The 6,000-nt window shown below is 46.0% G+C and overlaps 1 pseudogene; it reads left to right on the forward strand.

Annotated features, from left to right (window-relative positions):
• Positions 1-3,612: 3,612 nt before the first annotated feature.
• Positions 3,613-3,701, forward strand: LOC138803544 (U2 spliceosomal RNA; annotated as a pseudogene).
• Positions 3,702-6,000: the final 2,299 nt, after the last annotated feature.

The raw sequence follows: 6,000 nt of genomic DNA on the forward strand, positions 1-6,000 counted from the left end.
ATCACTGACTGATGAAGCCAGGGGGACTGCAGGCTGGGAGCTTAGAGATGGGGACTCAGGGACTAGTCCCTTGCCTCCGGGCACACACACATGGCCTTAGCTCCTTCACAGCTAATAAAACAACGAGAGTGACTGCAATCGCAACAGGTCTTGAGGCCCTGCTGGCACCCAGAGTACCATTTCTCATCTAATTGTTCTGAGGACAAGGGAGGAGAGTCCTGTCACCTCCTTCTCTGAGGAGGAAGAGAGCAAGGTAGAGAGAGGCATACTTCCCAACTCACTGTCACCCCGTCAGAAAGCAAAAGCAGAGAAGCTGGGACTGAACCCAGGCAATCTCGGCCCTAACGGCCTCTTCATAATAACCACTCTGCTGGGCTGGTTCAGCAAGGGCAACTGAGGCCTTAGACGTGCTTCTCATGGATAATTGGCTAAACAGGAAGGATTGCCAGGGGCAGGCTTTGTCCCCTGGCCTCAGCTTGTATGGCCTCCTCTGAAGAGCTTCCCCTGCATACACACCAGATTACTCTGCCCCTGGTCAGCACCGTCTCCTGAGGGATATGTGGCTCATTACATCCGGGGAAGTTGGGCTATGGAACACGATCCTGTCTTATAAGTACCACACACTAACCGATTGCGCCACTGGAACTCCGAACACAATCCTGTCTATGGGTGCCAGCTTCCTGTTGCTGTAACAAAGTACCCAAGCTAACCTCCTTTACTGAGGCTCACGGTTTCAGAGGTTTCAGTCCCTGATGGATTGGCACCATTGTTTTAGGACCTGTGGTGCGGCAGAACACCACAGTGGGACAGAGAAAGATGCTTACCTCATGGTGGCAGGAAGCAAAAAAGAGAAGCTCCTTCAAGTTCATGTCCCCAATGACCTAACTTCCAACTGCTACATCCCATCTCCTGAAGCTTCTACCTCCTCCCAATAGTGCCACAGACCGAGGACCAAAGTCAACATACGGGCCTTTGGGCTCATCGGAATCACACCACTGTCTCTCTGGAGTCTCCACCCATTTGGTCCCAGCTCTGCCACTTAAGCCTGTTCCAGAAACACAATTACAGCCTACCAGCTGGGTCCCCTGTGTGCTGGATACATATGCTCAGGGCATCCTCTCAACCCATGACCCCTCCCCAAGTACAACATAGGCACAATGACTCAGAAATGTGTGGGATGGGCTGGAGCAAAGATTTGCAAAGGAAATGAAAGCCAGGAAGGGCAACTCACTACCTGACACCAAGATTCTACCCTCGCCAGACTGCAAGCCAGGAAGAGAGCAATACAATGACATCTCATCCCTTCTCTCAGCCTTGATTTCCCCATCGGCCACATAAGGATGAGAGGCCCAACCTCACAGGGTAGCTCTGGTGTTCATTAACAGCAGCTGACACCAACATGTGATACTTATTATATACTAGGTAGCATTCTGACTGCTTCATATAATAGTATTTTTATTTCAATTTTATTCATGATTCTGTATCATTACAAAGTTGTTCCAATTATGCAATTATGTGTTTTTAAGTTTGTCCAGTTACTCTCAAAAGGAACTTAGAACAGGCCATCCCAAAATATACCTCTTTCACATGAGGATTGTTTTGAGCTAAAGGCAATTAGAAAAAGAAACAAAATATGCACAAAGAGCTCTTTGCCCTTCTCCTATCTACCTCAAAGCAGAACATAAATTTCCCTTTGGAAGGTATTTTTCCTCTCCTCTGTACCAGGAAGACAGCAGCATTAGCTCTCAGACAGAAGTCAGAACTAGGATGGCTCTGGACAGACAAACCTTACTGAACTAACTCCTGTCTTCCATTAGTTCCCCAATGTGTGTACCTCCACACAACTTGCCACTCCAGAAAACTAAACCCTTTGTCCTCTCTCTACTTCTCCACAAATATATTCTTCTTTGTTTATTTTCTAAGAAGGCCTCTATGCATTTAAAAATTAAAGGATTACTATAATATCAAGTCATATTTGTGTTCTTTTCCTCCTACACAGAAAGCATAAATAGGGGGATTACAGTACAGGCCAGCCTGACTTTAAAGGAGACACTCTGCTCAAAAATCAATTAATACACACACAAAAAAAAGGACTAAGGATATGGCTTAGTCTTTTTTTGCATGCTAGCATTTTCAAACAAAGTATTGCCAAACAACAACAACAACAAAGATGTATGGTACATTTGAACATAATTTTCTTTTTTTTGGCTATGGGGCTTGAACTCGGGTCCTAGGCACTGCCCCTGACCTCTTTTGCTCAAGGCTAGTAGTGCTCTACCACTTTGAGCCACAGTGCCACTTCTCTGGTCTTCTGGTGGTTAATTGTCTCACTGACTGCTGGGCTCAGGTGGCTCATGCTTATAATCCTAACTACTCAGGAGGCTGAGATTTGAGGATTGTGGTTCAAAGCCAGACTGCGCAGGAAAGTCTGTGAGACTCTTATCTCCAATAAACCACCAGAAAACCAGAAGTGGTGCTGTGGCTCAAGTGGTAGAGTGCTCACCTTGAAGAAGAGCTCAGGGATAGCGTCCAGGCCCAGAGTTCAAGCCCCACCACCACTACCACCACCACCAACAACAAAAAAAGTCTCACAGACTTTCCTGCCCAGGCGGCTTCAAACTGTGATCTTCAGATCTCAGTCTCCTGAACAGCTAGGATTACAGGTGTGAGCCACCAGCACCCAGCTAACATAATTTTTTTTTTGGTGGGGGGGGGGAGGGGTCCGGTCGTGAGGCCTGAACTCTGGGCCTGGGAACTGTCCCTCAGCTCTTCAGCTCAAGGCTAGCACTCTACCTCTTGAGCCACAGCGCCACTTCTGGCTTTTTTCTTTTTGCTTATATGGTACTGAGGAATCGAACCCAGGGCCTCACGCATGCAAGGAAAGCGCTCTACCACTGAGTCACCTTCCCAGCCCCCTAACATAAATTTTTATATTCAGTCCTAATTCACATTTGCTCTTTTTTTCCCAAGATATAATGCACACAATATAAAATTTATCCCATTAAAGTGATTTTAGTATATTTGCAAGGTTTTATAATCATCACGGCTATAATCCCAGAACATTATGATCACCCCAAAAGGAATCTCCTAGCCCAATAGCAGTCATTCCCTACCCCCAAGTCCTAGGCAACCACCGATGTACTTCAGTCTCTGTAAATTTTCTTACTCTGAAATTTATTGTGAGTGGAATCATATAGTATGGGGCCTTTTGTTTCTGTAGTATTTCTCTTAACATGATGTTTTCAAGGTTCATTTACAGTGATCAGAATTTCATTCATTTTCACAGATAACCAAAGGGAAAGATCACATCTGGTTTATTCATTTGTCCCTGATGGACTACTGGTGTTGCTTTTTTAAAAATAGTTTTTGATCCACGCACTTTAACCCATAGTGACCCAACGCGGTGTTATTTGTATCACCAAATTCACAAAGAGACTGAGGTCCAGAGAGTTGAAGTAAGCCGCTCAAGCTCACTGAAACACTGAGCAGCAGGTGTTGGACTTGGCCTGGGAGCTAACCCTGGAGAATGAGGGCCCTGGCCATTGCACTGTGGCCCAAGGGAGACTTAGCAAAGGGTGGTCCTTTTCATCAGCATTTCTGAAAGCAGGGCCCATCTCTTCTCGGCCTTTTGGCTAAGATCAAGTGTAGTATCTGAAAGCAGGGCCTGAGCTAGGACACCCAGTGAGGAAGCACCACCATCTCAGCCCCAGGAAAGGGACACTGCCCCATCCCAAATGAACCTGCACCCTCTACCCAGTATCTTCTGACCAGCCTGCAGCCCCAGGCTCATCCCCATCCAGGAAGCTGTGGGCTGCTCCTCTCCTGGGTGGCAGAGGAAGGACCCTTCCTTGTGTGGGGTCAAGGCAGAACTACAGTGCTGGCCAGTACCACCCAGTACATGGCTATGAGCAGTTCTTTGCCTTCACGGGTCCTCCCTCTATTGAATAGTGGGATGAGAAATCTTAATTACCAATTTAATTGTAGAGGTGATTCAGTGTATTGGTAAAAGCTACCTCTAAAATCATTTAAAGAATATAGGAGAGGGATGCTGATGGCTCAAATGTATAATCCTAGCTACTCAGGGGACTGTTGTCTGAGAATTGCAGTTCAAAGCCTGCATAGGCAGACATATCCTGGAAAATCTTATCTCCAAATAACCAGCAAAAAGCTGGAAGTGGAAGTATGACTCAAGCGGTAGAGAACCAGCATGAATTTAAAAAACTAAGCAAAGTGATAGACCCTTAGTTCAAGTCCCAGTACTAGATAAGAAGGAGGAGGAAGAAGAAGAAAAAAAGAGAAAAAGGAATTAAAAGGAGGAGGATGAGGAAGGAGAGGAAGAGGAAGACAGGGAGGAAGGAGAGGAGAAGGAGGAGGAGGACATGGTGGTACAATCCTATAATCTCAACTGCTACAGAGGTGAAGATCAGAAGGATCATGGCTGGAGACTACCTGGGCAAAAAGTTAACAAGACTGTAAATAAACTGGTGTGGTAGTGTGTGCCTGTAATTCAGCAACAAAGGAGACAGAACTAGAGGGATCATAGTCCAAGGCTGACCCCAGGCAAAAATGTGAGTCTACCTTAAGCAAAAAAGGGCTAGGGCTAGGGCTCAAGTGATAGAGCATCTGCCTAGAAAGAACAAGGTCCTGGGTTTGAACCCCACTACTGCCAAAATGTTTCTACATAGAAACATCTATAAAAAAGAGTAAGTCTCTCTATTCCCTCACTGTATAAAAGTGCTGCTGATAGTCTGGACTAAGCTATGTATTTATTTCTAACTTTTTAGAGACATTTTGAAATAGCAAATGGAAACATAACCCTGGCTGTTTTCCAGGACCTAAGTTCTTCACAACCAAAGAACTGACCCAGACCAGTGCCTATGGACTCACCTCAGCCTTTGTTTAACAGCTCCATGGTGGTCTGCGGGGGCCTCCGCTGTTTATTTAGCCCTTGCCTACTGATGCTGTCGGGAATAAACATGCTTATTTATGCATAGACACACCTCATTTATACATCTTTTCCACAAAGGACAGATTGTTGGAGGGTACATTGCTGAGTCAAAAAATAAGCATGAGCTAGACACTGAAGGCTCACACTTGTAATACTAGGTACTCAGAAGGCTGAGATCTGAGGGCTGTGGTTTGAAGCTAGCCTGGGCAGGTTCATGAGAGCCTTATCTCGAATTAACCACCAAAAAACCCAGGAAGTAGTGCTGTGGCTCAAGTGGTAGAGTTGTTAGCCTTGAGAGCTCAAGGACAGTAAGTACCCAGGCCCTGAGTTCAAACCCAGAACTGGCCCTACCCCTACCCCCCAAAAAAGCAAGCATATTTTAAATATTCTGCTAAAAATGAGGTTCAGATTTTCTCTCCTCCTGCCACTGGGCCCAATGCCTCTTTCCTCCAGCCCTTCTAGCACTGGGTTATATTGCTCTTTCATTGTTTGTTGATCTAATGGGGAAAGCCTGTGTGTGTGTGTGTGTGTGTGTGTGTGTGTGAGAGAGAGAGAGAGAGAGAGAGAGAGAGAGAGAGAGAGAGAGAGAGAGAGAGTATGTGTATAAGAACATGTGCATGAAGTAAATAGTGGTATATTTATCTGCATTCTGACATATAAAAGATAAACCTGCTGAAGTCCCAGTTACTCAATACCAGGAAGCTGAGGCAGTTGATCAGCTGTGCCAAAATCCTGGCTAGCAAACATAAAGAGAGACAGAGACAGAGACCTGCTTATCATCTGGCTTAAGTCATTGAGGAACATGGAAAAGCTTTCCGTCCACTCCCTCCACCAAGGGGTACAGGGGGTCCTCCCTAGGCTCTTCTGATCCTGGTATCTACACATCCTCCAGAGCTGGTTTCTACCTGCACCTCTCAGTCCTGCCCTAGGGCTTGGACCCTGGAGCTAGGCATGCAGGGATTGGTTGATCTTCAGCTGACACCTCCGACAATGACTGTGCCTTTGAGTGGAAACATAGGGGAACAACATCTTTACTTGAAAGCAGGTATGAT

Source organism: Dipodomys merriami, unplaced genomic scaffold, assembly GCF_024711535.1.
Source record: "Dipodomys merriami isolate MVZ:Mamm:240054 unplaced genomic scaffold, mDipMer1.0.p SCAF_34, whole genome shotgun sequence".
Classification (NCBI taxonomy): domain Eukaryota; kingdom Metazoa; phylum Chordata; class Mammalia; order Rodentia; family Heteromyidae; genus Dipodomys; species Dipodomys merriami.